This window comes from Canis aureus, chromosome 11, assembly GCF_053574225.1.
Source record: "Canis aureus isolate CA01 chromosome 11, VMU_Caureus_v.1.0, whole genome shotgun sequence".
NCBI classification, from domain to species: Eukaryota; Metazoa; Chordata; class Mammalia; order Carnivora; family Canidae; genus Canis; species Canis aureus.
This window is the reverse complement of record NC_135621.1, coordinates 27,189,643-27,204,035: the sequence shown is the minus strand read 5'-3', so window position 1 is coordinate 27,204,035 and position 14,393 is coordinate 27,189,643. Positions and strand designations below refer to the sequence as shown.

Sequence of the window (14,393 nt, the reverse complement as noted above, 5' to 3'; positions counted from 1 at the left end):
TGACCCTGAGATCCAGACCTGAGCTGAGACCAAGAGTCAGACACTCAATCAACTGAGGCGTCCCCAAAAAATAAACTTAAAAAAATTAAAAAACAAAACGTGTCCACACTCGCCTAAAAGCCATCCATTCAATAAGTATTTTTTGAACAAATAAATAAGCATTTCCTGATGGCTGCAAGGTGTAGGCACTATGCTCAGTGCCATATCATTCTGGCACCAGGGTATTAAACTATGCAGTCCTCTCTGTGCTGTCTTCTTTAGTTTTATATCTAATGCCTTAAGAGGAAAAAAGACACTGTTGGGGGCCTGGGGAACCAGCTCTCAATAATCCTACCAATGTCCCAGGGGATTCGGAACCACAGTGAGAGAGAGAGAGAGAGAAACCAACAGTCAGCACTGCCCCAGCCTTCTCCACGCCACGGGCCTGGAGGAGATTTCAGTTACTATAGCTACAAGCCTGTCTCTTAGTGCAGCATACCACGCGGTAGGCTCCCTAAAAAGGCCATGCTGGTCATATGAGCTGTAGATCTCTGCCTAAATAGAGATGCTTTCTCTTGGAACTTATAATTAACGAAGTGACACTCAGTAGTCTGCACGTGACAGAACAAGATACAGTAAAAATAATGGGTCTGCTTCCCTCAGATGGAAATAAACAGGCTAGTTTAGTTCATTATGAGAGCCGAGAGGAAACACAATGCTGGACCCTATAATTATTTGTTCATTGTGAAATATCTTCGGCTGTTGGACGTGGCCTGCTTCCAGAAGGCGCATGCAGGAGACATGCTGGGGGAATAAAAAAAAAACCCAAACCCCTTTCAGATGAGGAATCAGAGCAAGTTTATGGTACTCCATCTAATAAACAAGAATAACACATCTATACAATGCCTTTGAATTTCTACAACACTTTCTTGCGTAACTGAATTTAATGTAATCCTCTAACATCTTTCTGGGGCTGTTAAGTACAACGCCCACTTCCATTCACAGCAGATGTCCCTTTAAACACGAGCAGAAACATGAGCGTCGAAGATGCCATGTGGTTTGCCCAAAGTCACCCAGACGATCCGTGCAGGGACTCAGGAAGCAGCTAGGACAAGTCCTCACATCTCCCAACCCTCCATCCAGCAAGCTTGCTCCTGCATCCAGGGATGATTAAAAAAAAAAAAAAAAATCACTTTCCTCTCTGAATCCTTGAGGAAACAACTTAGATGAAATGATTTTCTAGAAGCAAATATCATGGCAGTGATCACAGAATGCACAAAGAAGGCCACATGAGAGGCTTTTATAAACTGGCATCTCAGAGCTCTGTGGCAGATTTATCAAGAGGAATCAGCCTTTTGGCATTTTTGAGGGAAAAAAAATTGATCATAGCTAAGTTTGTGGAAGGAGTTTTTCCCTGAATCTATTTCCTTTCCTTCTGAATTAAATTCTAATATTCATACTGAAGCAACACATTTGTTCCTGAGTAAAATAAAGGATCATCTAAAGGCATAAAAACTGTTAAATCAGAGCAGAGGCATACAAAATAAAAATATTACAGTCCCCTAACCTCCCTGTAGGACCTCTGGCCAGAGCTAAGGAAAATAAGCCCACATTTACATAACACTTAGCACATACCAGGCACTGTTCTAGACACTTTACATATTAACTCATTTAATCCTCCCCCAGGTCCCAGAACAAATCAACTGTTACCATCTCGATTTTGTGGATGAGAAAACCAAGGTGAAGTAGCTTGTCTGAGATCATACAGCCAATCCACGGTGGAGGTGAGATTGGAGCCTGAGCCATCCTGGGGCCAGTCCGGGTCTTCACCACAAGATTGAGTCTGAGACATATTTGACACTTCTTCCTGAGGGGAGCAGTTTGGATAGAAAAATTCTGGGTTTTCTCCCCACCCTGTCACTGGTTCTTAATTTGTGAGATGTGGAGATCCCCAGCACTCACTGGCTACACTAACAATGCAGTGGACCGTTAAAAAATCATGCTTACGGAATCATAACATGGGAACTGGGGGCAACTGGATGTAGAGTAACAAATAGAAGATGCAAAATTGCCCATTACACTCTGATTTAAAACTGTACTTACATGCATCTCAATCTTAGCTTTACTCATACACCCACATGGATACGAAGACAAATAAATGAGAAATAGACCAACTATGAACATTGGCTGTTTTGTGAGGAGGGTAGAACCCTGGGTGATCCCCCACTCCTTACCCATTGATCTAATTGGTCCAAGTTTTCTTCAGTGAGGAAACCTATATAATGAAGGTATGAAATTTTAAATCATGTCACAATTGGGAGTAATATAAGGTAAAACTTACCAGGGAATAAGGAGTGTCCACTGGAAACAGTTTCAAAGTTCAGGATGCCATAACCGGATTTTTAAAAAAGATTTTATTTATTTATTCATGAGAGAGACACAGAGAGGCAGAGACACAGTCAGAGAGAGAAGCAGGCTCACTGCAGGGAGCCCAATGTGAGACTGTATCCAGGACCCTGGGATCATGCCCTGAGTCAAAGACAGACACTCAACCACCCAGATGCCCCTAGGATTGGTTCTTGAACCTGGCATTAGATGGTGGGCTAGCCTGGGGAGAAAGCATAATGAGATTCAGGGGCTACACACAACCCTGCTTGCCATTCATAGTAGATGACACAGGTACCACAGTGAAAGCTGTTGCCAGGTGTCATATTGACCTCAACCCTGGCTGAGCCTGAGAACCCAGTCTTCTTTTCTGCTGCTTGGTCACACATGTTGAGACAGGATGGTTTCACAGGCACCGAAAGGGCACATCTCTGACTCTCGCAGCTGAATCTAAGTATTCCTTGTCACCTTCCTGCCTATTTGGCTGCACCCAGAGGGAAGGGGAGAGGAACATATCTATGCTCTGCAACTGGTACTGTTCTGTTAGTAAGTAACACCTCCTGATAGTGCACAAAGGTCCTCCCATCAAATCTCTGGCAACTGATGCTCTATTTCTTTTTCAGATAAGCTTGACTGTTCATTGGAGAGACAGGCTTAAACTCAGGAACAGGGCAGCCCAGGTGGCTCAGCCGTTTAGCACTGCCTTCAGCCCAGGGCCTGATCCTAGAGACCCAGGATCGAGTCCCACATCGGGCTCCCTGCATGGAGCCTCCTTCTCCCTCTGCCTGTTTCTCTGCCTCTCTCTCTATGTCTATCATGAATAAAAACAAAAAAACAAAAAACAAAAAAACCCCACGTCAGGAACATTATCATCTGTACAACTTGGTAGCATCTTAATCTGAACAGAGAACTTCTATGTTGGAATATGCAGTGAAACATAGGGTACAGTCTTTGTTCTCGTGGAGCTTACAGTTCAGCTGTGTGAAGAAATGGCAATACAGGAAGATTTATAGATACTAATTTTAAAGTACATTAAACAACCTTGGGTTGCTGTTTGTCTTCCACAATAACTGTATGCTTCTTGGGCGCTGGGATTGTTTTGTGTTTCTTCACAAACCCTGCAATGTCTCCAGAGTGCCTTGAATATAGTAAGGCTCTATATTTGATAAATGTTTTGGATTAGAAATTATATGTCACTCCTAAATGTTTAGCCCTGTTGCCTCCTTAGCCAGCAGGTGCCTCTATCCTAAGGAAGATAAAGTACTTCTTCTCTGAAGATGACACAATCGAGATGACCTAATTTTAACCTGGCTACTGGAGGACTAAGGGAGAAAAGTAGATTTTCATCACTCTTTGGAAAACAAGAAGTCCATGCCGGGAGAGTTCTGATTGAAGTTAAAAGAGCAGTGCCTTCCTCAAGGCTCTTCTAACTTTCTTTTTCTTAGAAAGGGATCTTTTTTTTTTTTTTTAATGTGCCTTGAGGGCAGCCCGGGTGGCTCAGTGGTTTAGGTCGGCCTTCAACCCAGGGCCTGATCCTGGAGACCTGAGATGGAGTCCCACATTGGACTCCCTGCATGGAGCCTGCTTCTCCCTCTGCCTGTGTCTCTGCCTCTTTCTCTGTGTCTTATGTGTCTCTCATGAATAAATAAATAAAATCTTTAAAAAATAAAATAAAATAAATAAAATGTGCCTTGAAATTACTCAATAAAAAGGCTAGATGAACATTATTTAGGAAATAAGGAACCAAAAACATTGGATGACTATGAAGACAATAAGTAGATTTAAGTTCATGGAAGGGAATTGTTAGGTCATACAGTAACCCATTGATGGTAGTTATTTTTGGGAGGAAGGCAGGTGAAAGGCACACATTTGTATTGTGTGAAGCCTGTACAACCAGAATGCATTCAAGTACAACTTCTGTCAACAAAGGAGGAGGGAGAAGAGTGAAGAGGAGGACGGAGAGGAGTAGAAGCTGTTATTGTCAGTAAGGAAGGTCAGGAAATTTTTTTTTATTTAGGATTTTATTTATTCATGAGAAATAGAGAGACAGAGAGGTACAGACACAGGCAGAGGGAGACGCAGGCTCCATGCAGGGAGCCCGATGTGGGATTCGATCCCGGGTCTCCAGGATCACGCCCTGGGCCAAAGGCAGGCGCTAAACCGCTGCGCCACCCAGGGAGCCCTGCTCCAGGCTTTAAACAGTGAAATAGGGATCCCTGGGTGGCGCAGTGGTTTGGCGCCTGCCTTTGGCCCAGGGCGCGATCCTGGAGACCCGGGATCGAATCCCACGTCGGGCTCCCAGTGCATGGAGCCTGCTTCTCCCTCTGCCTGTGTCTCTGCCTCTCTCTCTCTCTCTCTCTCTGTGTGTGGCTATCATAAATAAATAAAAAATTTAAAAAAAAAAAAATAAATAAACAGTGAAATAATACCCAGTCAGTTAAATACCTATAAAGTGGTTTCTATGAGACAGAACTGTTCTAGGCACTAGGAATACAGTGGTGAACTAAACAAAGTCTTGCCCTGCAGAAGCTAAAACTAGAGGAAATAGACCATGAACAGATAAACAAATACATAATAAAATATCAAGTAGCTCTAAGTGCTATGCAGAAAAATAAAGCAAGCTAATGGAATAAGAAGTAGCTGATGCTATTTCATTTGTATGATTTTTAAAAAGATTATTTCACAGAGAGAGTGAGCAAGCAAGCATGCATGTGGGGGGAGGGGCAGAGGGAGAGGGAGACAAGCAGACTCCTTGCTGAGTAGCGAGTCCAACAGAGGGCTAGATCCCAGGACTCTGAGATCACAACCTGAGTTGAAATCATAAGTTGGAGTCTCAACCAACTGAGCCACCCAGGCACCCCAATGGTGTTATTTTTAATTTTTTAATTTGTTTTTATTGAAGTTTGATTTGCCAACATATAGTACAACACCCAGTGCTCATCCCATTAAGTGCCCTCCTCAGTGCCCGACACCCAGTTACCCCAACCCCTTGCCCACCTCCCCTTCCACAACCCTTTGTTCATTTCCCAGAGTTAGCAGTCTCTCATGGTTTGTCTCCCATTCTAATTTTTCCCACTCAGTTCCCCTCCTTTCCTTTATAATCCCTTTCACTATTTCTTATATTCCCCATATGAGTAAAACCATATGATGATTGTCCTTCTCCAATTGACTTACTTCACTCAGCATAATACCCTCCAGTTCCATCCATGTCAAGGTAAATGGTGGGTATTCATCTTTTCTGATGGCTGAGTAATATTCTGTTGTGTGGAGATATATATATATATCTCACATCTCCTTTATCCCAATGGTGGTGCTATTTTAGATAGAGTGGTCAGGAAAGGCCTCTGAAGATGACACCTGAGCAGTACTGAGTGAAGTGACAATGTAAGAAAGTGACAGAAGGAATGGCAAGTACAAAGACCCCAAGTCAGTAAGTTGCTTGAGTCTGGTGAACATGGCCAATGTGGCCGAAGTTTTGTGTGTGTGTGTATGCCTGCAAGTGTGCATACACACACAGATAGGATGAGGTTAGAGAGGTAGCCAGAGGTGAGATTATGAAGGGCCTTGGGGGACATGCAAAGGACTCTGCACGATTCTTTTTTTTTTTTTTAAGATTTTATTTATTTATTCATGAGAGACACGGAGAGAGAGAAAGAGTCAGAGACACAGGCAGAGGGAGAAGCAGGCTCCATGCAGGGAGCCCGACATGGGACTCGATCCTGGGTCTCCAGGATCACACCCTGGGCCAAAGGCAGCGCTAAACTGCCGAGCCACCAGGGCACTCTGCACTATTCTAAGTTTGTTGGAAGTCACTATAGGGATGAGAGAAAAAAACAGGGTCCAACTTACATGTAAAAGGATCTTTCTGGTTCCAATATGGAGAAGAGAATGTATGGGGGAACTGTAGAAACAGGGGGATCAGTTAAGAAGCTATTGTTGTGGTCTGGGTAGCTCAAGTGGTTGGGAGTCAGACTCTTGGTTTCAGCTTGGGTCATGATCTCAGGCTTGTGAGATCTGGCCCAAGTTCTGCATGGAGTCTGCTTGAGATTTGCGCCCTCTCCCTTTACTCCTCCTCACTCTTTCCACATGTGCACATGCACTCCCCCTCTCTCAAATTAAACAAAACAAAACAAAACAAAACCCCAAAAACTATTGTTATGGTCTAGACAAGAGCAATGGAAACTTGGACTCAGTGGTAGAGGTAAAGGGGAAAAATGATAGGATTGCAATATATCCTGGAAGGATTTGTTATAGTGGCACGAGGAGTAAGAAGGATCTGGAGATTTTTTGGCCTGAACACCTGAGTCAATGGTGATGCTGCTCATGGAGGTAAGGAACACTGGCAGAGTAGCAGATTTTTATATAAGAATAGAGACCAATTTTGGACATGTTAAGTGTTAGGAGACCACTAGGCATCCAAGGGGAGATCTTTGTTGCTGTTTCACCAGGCTCACCAGTGTTTTCTATTCCAATAAGTGGCACATCCACCCAGATGTGATGGTCATCCTTCAATCACTCTTGTTTGGTTAAACCAGATACATGACTCACTGGACACATGGCAGCTGTCTTTAAAAATTAGAAGGGTTGTCACTGAAAGAGTAACATGTCTTTATGGTTCCAATAGACAGAACTAGGAGCAGAAGATAAAAACCTTAGTAAAACAGATTTCAGCTCAATATGGGATAGTGAACTGTTATAAGTGTTCTAAGCATGCTTGAAAATGTATTTCCTAATTTAGGAGTGAATAATTATCAGATATTGCTCAAAATGTCTTCAGCCTACTGAACTTTCACAAAGGAGATGTTAAGATCTCCATGTGCTCATAGGATCTGTCAGTTTCTTTTTGTTAATTCTGCCCATCTTATGCATTTGAGTCTATGTTATTAGGTGCATCTAGTTTTAGGACTTTTACCTCTTCCTGGTGACCTCTTTACTTTCTACCTTTCTGCCTTATTTTAGTCTTGTCTTACTGTCCCTACCTTCCTCCCTTAAAGGTAACAGCTACCTTGACTTCAAACACTGTTTTTGAGATTTATATGTAATCATGTATTAGGCAAAAATTTTACATCTGGCCTTTGATCCAACATTGTGTGATTCATCCGTGTTGCTGAATATAGCTATAATTTGTTCAACTGCTACAAAATATTCTATTGTACTAATTAATGTGACAATTCCTGTTTATTTGACTTTACGTTGTTTTGATTTTATGGTGATTATGAATAAGGCTACTATGAACATTCATGTCCTGGAGGAGTAAGAGAAATAGGGAGAGTTCAACTCATGAAAACTGACTAGGAATGGGGATGAGGTTGTGGGAACTAGTACAAGCCTCTGAGAAATAATTTTATTTATGATATAGTGAGTACCTCACACTCAACAGTGATTCATTTCAGAACAGAACCAAGTACCTAGGAAATTTAACCAAACAAGATATAGGAAAGTTCATGCACTTAATTCACAAAATAATTTATTTCTCAGTTCATTTACTCTTATTTTACAAAATCTTCTAAATATTTTGGTTCTCTCGCAGCCTGGTCCTCAGGAGATTAGATATCACCTATTAAAAGAGAATGTTCTCAGAGGCAAGCATCGTAAGGTCAGAAAAAGTGCCAATTAACAACTAGGGACAGGACAATCTGTATTTGTAAAAAGGAGACACAGATGCACAAAACGTAGAGCAGTTTGAAAGGACTCTTTGTAGGGCCAGACTATCCAATAATCTCCCAAAGGCATCACCACATTATTAGCTAGCATAGTAATACATCACAATTAGATCCAAGTTTAAAAGCAACAGTTGAATTATATGTATTCTGTTTAAAGTAGCCAGGAATGTTTACCACTTTGGAAAGATTTCTATACAAACGGTTAAGATGAAACAAATCAATAAATGAAAACATTTTAGTGCATAAAGAAGTAGCATTGATGGGACGCCTGGGTGGCTCAGCGGTCGAGCATCTGCCTTTGGGCATGATCCTGGGGTTGGGATCGAGTCCCGCATCGGGCTCTTTGCTAGGAGTCTGCTTCTCCCTCTGTCTGTGTTTCTGCCTCTCCGTGTGTGTCTATCATGAATAAATAAAATCTTTAAAAAAAAGGTAGCATTGCAAATGATGCTAGAAATATTGGTTAGTATACTATCACATGTTGCTGAGAATGGCTAAACGTGTTGAGTGTTGCAAGCAAGGTAACCGAATAATTGCAAGCAAAGAAACAATGGAGGAAATCTACAAAAAATGCATAGTTAACATCACGCTCGGTGGCAAATGACTGAATACTTTCTAAGATGAGGAACAAGACAAGGATGTTTGCTTTCACCATTTTTATTCGACATTGTACTGGAAGTTCTGGCCAAGCAATTAGGCAAGAGAAATAAATAAAAGGCATTCAGATTAGAAGGGAAAAACTAAAAAGTCCCATATGCTCAGATGACACACTCTTGTATATAGAAAGTACAGGAATCCACTAAAAAACTATTAGAACTAGTAAGTTCAGCAAAGTCATTAGGTACAAGATCAATATACAAAAGTTAATTGCATCCATTTTGTATGACTACTCTTTTTCTCTTTTGTGGATGCTAGTAACTAGAATGTCTGCTAAAGTATGTTAGATGAATATGCTCCCTGCATTACGTCCTTTACAGCACTTAACTGTACCAAAAATCAGCTTACTGGTTTATGTGCTCATCATCTGTCTCCCTCCATCACAATTCAAGTCTCACAAAAATAGGGACCTCAATTGGTCTTGTTCACAGTTCACAATATATCCCTGCTGTTTAGCAAAGTGGTTGGCACATGGCAGACGCTCGAAAATTATTTGCTGACTTGTTAATTAGCAGAGCATCCTTGGTAAAAGCAACAGTACTTCTCAAGCACCATTATTAAGTCTGTTAGATATTGAAGACACAAGAATGAAAACTGCACTCCAAGAACAGGAGCACTAGACAAACAAATAACATAAGGATGATATTAGCATTCTTGTTTTAATTATATTGTATTTTTTCTGCTTACAAGCTCTTAAGCTTATGAACTGACTTCTCTGCTCCTTTCTGCCTGGACACATCCGTCGCTATATTCAGTTCAGACTAAGGTAAGGGTGCATGTACTATATTGTATCTAATATAAAGAAATTGCTAAGGCACCTAAATCTTAGGGAACCTTTGTCTTACTTTTTTGGTCAAGATGTATATTATTATAGGGATTGCAGCTCTAGGCACTCTGGTTTAGAAAAACCCAAATTCAACACTCTGGCCCATCTCCTTCGATATATAAACTCATTGGACCACTAATACAGAGTACTCATAACTCCTGGGATTTAGCAATGGTGATGAGGATTCAGAGCTCTTAATCTATTGAGGGAGGGAGGTAGTAAGGAGAGAAATACAATTTAGTGGAGAAGGTACTGCAAAGAGCTCTATGTAGGATATTATGTTCTAAAAACCACCAAAGAAATAAAAGGCACTTTGTGTGAGGGGGAGCCCTACCTCAGCTTGATACTCAAATGATGGGCCTATTCTTTTTAACATGGACATTACTTTTTTTTTTTTTTTTAAAGATTTTATTTATTTATTCATGAGAGACACAGAGGCAGAGACACAGACAGAAGGAAAAGCAGGCTCCCTGAAGGGAGCCCAAAGCGGGACTCAATCTAGGACCCTGGGACCACGACCTGAGCCAAAGGCAGACACTCAATCTCAATAGCTGAGCCACCCATATGTCCCTAACATGCGCATTACTGTATCAACCATACCTCAGGGAAAGATGCAGGTACTCAGAGATCTGAAAGAGTTAAATTCTCAGCAAATATGTGAACCAAGTAGTCAAAAAGAATCCCCCTTTTTCCCCATTGCCTGCATACTGAATCTACCTTCCATTTTTGGAAAAAAGAGAAATAGTACTGGAAAGCTTTTGAACTTATTTTCTAAGTAGCTTAAGCAATCAAAACCATCAAGTAGCTATAATACATCTATTTTCAACCTTGAGTCCTTTGGCATATTATGCCCCTTAAGTCTTCCCTGGAAAGTAACAAGCTCACTTCTTCCAGGAAGACAGCATGGTGCTGTGGGAAAGGATGGGATTTAGAGTCAGAAGACCTCTTTCTGTTTACATCTTACTCTGTCTCTGGTTGTGTATCTGTGAAAGGGTCATTTAATCATTCTGCACCTGTCTCCATACTTAGAAAATGAAGATATCATCTGCCTAATTCATCTCAGATGTATGAAGTGAGGACCAGGTAAGGCAGCGGATGCCAGATTGTTTTACAAACTACAAAGCAATATATAAGGATATTTATCATATCTGCATGCCAGTGCTTAGCAGGTGTCTGGTATGAGTGTACTCGATAAATGTTTGTGAAATAAATTAATATCTCCAATGCTCCTGGAGTACCGAGGATCAATAACTTCATACAATGTGGAAATAATTACTTGTTTACATCAAAGCCCCTTGTTTAGTAAGGGTTTGAATTGATTTTTAAAGTTGTGGTTTATCAAAATGCCTTTTACCTCTTCTCCCCCCTGCTGCCTTTTAATCATTATCCTGCCTGTTGGCACTTCCACCAGATGGTGGACAGAAATGAGGAAGTCAACTGTGGATCAGTCAATTTTGCAAGTTTTCATTAGTGTCAATAAAGACCAGGAAAGCAGTGGATGCTACTGGCCAAAAACTGTCCTTTATTCCCCTGACTTCAATTTCTATTGATATTGAGAGCTACTGGCTTTATTATCTGGCCAAGAGAAGATTGTAAATTATGGACGACAAATTAAAAGTGCAAGTTTATGCTTGGGGAAAGAAAAAAATAATTTAATTTCAGCAAAATACCTCCTACTCCATTCCTTACTTTTATGGATAAAAAAGGTGTTTCAGGGGTACCTGGGTGGCTCAGTCAGTTAAGTGTCTGCCTTGGGCTCAGGTCACGATCCCAGTGTCCTGGGATCAAGCACCATGTCTGGTTCCCTGCTCAGCAGAGAGCCAGCTTCTCTCTCTGCCCTTCCCCCTGCTCATGCTCTCTCACTCTTTCAAATAAATAAACCTTAAAAAAAAAAAAAAGAAAAAAAAAAGGTGTTTCAAGGTAGAGCTCCACCAAGTTCAAGCCACAGTTCCTATTCAGATTGCTAGGCAGGTCTAAGAATGCTTCTTTTTTGGGCTTAAGACCAAATTTCACCAAGTATCTTTGACAGCAGTGATTTACAATGAGGATGATATAGGAGGCTGACTGCAAGGCCCTCTGGTGGCCTGAAGATTTTTCCGTAACTGCAGTTGCAAAATGAAAAGAAAATCCAGCCATTTTCTATCAAATAGAAGCTTATTTATAAATTAAAAAGTCAACAAAGCAGATGGAGCTAGAGTGTGTTATGCTGAGTGAGATAGTCAGAAAAAGACAAATACCATATGATTTCACTCATATGTGGAATTTAAGAAATAAAACAGATGAACATACTGGGGAAAAGGGAGGTGAACCATAAAACAGACTCTTAACTATAGAGAACACACTGAGAGTTGGTAAAGGGAGGTGGGCAGGGGATGGGCATGTGTAGTGATGAGTATCAGGTGATGAATGTTAGTGATGAATCACTAAATTCTATTCCTGAAACCAATATTATCCTATGTTATCTAACTAGAATTTAAATAAAAACTAGGAACATTAAAGGTCAACACAGATAACTTGTAAAAGTCACCCCTGATTCCAAAACTTTCACAATCATAAAGCGTTTCTGTAGAGACCCTAGCCCATTGTAACCCCATGTTTATGGTAATCCACAAAATGATGAATAGTAAGTCCCTGCCCTCTGGAATTTGCCATCTAACAAAGGCACCGGAGAAAGTATTCAAGGTTTTAGACTCAATGAGGCTCTAAACTGTTTCCCAAGTAAACATTTTCATATTGATTAAGAAAAACTGGGGGAGGGATCCCTGGGTGGCGCAGCGGTTTGGCGCCTGCCTTTGGCCCAGGGCGTGGTCCTGGAGACCCGGGATCGAATCCCACGTCGGGCTCCCGGTGCATGGAGCCTGCTTCTCCCTCTGCCTGTGTCTCTGCCTCTCTCTCTCTCTCTCTCTCACTGTGTGCCTATCATAAATAAATAAAAGTTTAAAAAAAAAAATAAGAAAAACTGGGGGATCCCAGTTTGTGAAATAAATTAATATCTGTATTAATTTAATTAATATTAAATATTATTATTTAAATATTTTTAAAATTATTATTTTAAATTTTAAAATTATTATTTTAAAATTTTTAAATTTTTTAAATTTTTAAAATTATTATTATTTAAATATTTTAAAAATTATTTAAATATTAAAATTAATAAGAATCCCAATATGATTCTTAATCATATTGATTAAGAAAAACTGGGGGATCCAAAAAACTGGAGTCCAGGGATCGAGTCCCGCGTCAGGCTCCCAGCATGGAGCCTGCTTCTCCCTCCTCCTGGGTCTCTCTATGTCTATCATAAATAAATTAATAAATCTTTAAAAGAAAAAAGAAAACCTGTAGGTCTATACAGTAACAGCAATTCACAGTAAATCTGAAGAGTTCTTGCAGGCCTATCTTCACAGAGGTAGAACTAAATGATGCAGACATAGAAACAAAAGTCAAAGGGGAGTACAGAAAGTACATGGGCTTTGGAATCTTTGTAGGAGGATTAAATATATATGGCAGCATAGTAGATGCTCAATAAATGGTAGCTATTGTTATTGTACTTTAGTATGTGATATTTAAGTGATCTCAGCCAGGGATCCCCAGGTGGCTCAGCGGTTTAGCAGCTGCCTTTGGCCCAGGGTGTGATCCTGGAGTCCCAGGATTGAGTCCCACATTGGGCTCCCTGCATGAAGCCTGCTTCTCCCTCTGCCTGTGTCTCTGCCTCTCTCTCTCTAAAAAAAAAAAAAAAAGGGATCTCAGCCATCTGCTAGAAGAAATCTAATTTTCAGCTCTAAACACCTCTAGCATTTTTGATATACTTCATTTAATTCTGTATTTCATAGGATTATTGTGAGAATTAAAAGAAAAAGCATACAAAGCCCAGATTGTGGCATACGGCACTTCTTCCCTGTCATTCTCCCTATGGAATTTCTCCTGCAGTTTGGCAAAGCAGAGGTGAAGGGAGAAATAAAGTGTTTACATGGTCCAAAGTGACAATAAACGTAAAGGACAGATAGGTGGGGGGATCCCTGGGTGGCTCAGTGGTTTGGCGCCTGTCGTTGGCCCAGGGTGCGATCCTGGAGTCTCAGGATCTAGTCCCGCATCGGGCTCCCGGTATGGAGCCTGCTTCTCTCTCTGCCTGTGTCTCTGCCTCTCTCTCTCTCTCTATCATGAATAAATAAATCTTAAAAAAAAAAAAAAAGGACAGATAGGTGGGGGCACCTGGGTGGCTTAGTTGGTTAAGCAACTGCCTTTAGCTCGTTATGATCCCAGAGTCCTGGGATGGAGCCAAGCATCAGAGAGCCTCCCTGCTGAGGGAGCCTACTTTTCCCTCTCCCTTTGCCTGCTGCTATGCCTGCTTGCATTCTCTCTCTAATAAATAAAATCTTTTTTTTTTTTTTTAAAGGAAGAGATAGGTGAAATTTTAACTGAATAACATGGTGTCATGGTAGGCATGCCTTTGACCCAGTACTGGATTCCTGAACATTTTTCTTAACAAGATAATCAGAAAAGGGTAAAAAGATGCATATATTAAGGATCTTATCAACACATTTTTTATAATAGAAAAAAAAACTGGAAACCTAAAAGTCTGTCTATAGGAGTCTAACCAAATAATTCACACAGTACAATTCTAGGAAGCAACTAAAATTATGATGCAGATATTTGACATTAAATTATATTTGAGATGAAATTTTACAAAATTAGGCAGTTTGATTTTACTGAAACAAACAAAAAAAACCCTACCTACAATATATCTGTGATTTCATTAAAAAAAAAAAAAAAAACTATCTAGGGGCACCTGGGTGGCTCAGTTGGTTAGGCATCCAACTCTTGATTTTGGCTCAGGTCATGATCTTGGGATGGTGGGATGGAGCCCTCTCTAGGGCTTTGTGCTCAGCACA

General features: G+C 40.8%; 1 long non-coding RNA gene across 1 annotated transcript; it reads right to left on the bottom strand.

The window, feature by feature from the left end:
• Positions 1–820: 820 nt before the first annotated feature.
• On the bottom strand, positions 821–4,567 carry LOC144323664 (uncharacterized). The gene is made up of 2 exons (XR_013389045.1): positions 1,690–4,567; positions 821–1,133 (listed from the first exon to the last, which is right to left on the bottom strand). It is a non-coding gene; the product is annotated as an uncharacterized LOC144323664 (long non-coding RNA).
• Positions 4,568–14,393: the final 9,826 nt, after the last annotated feature.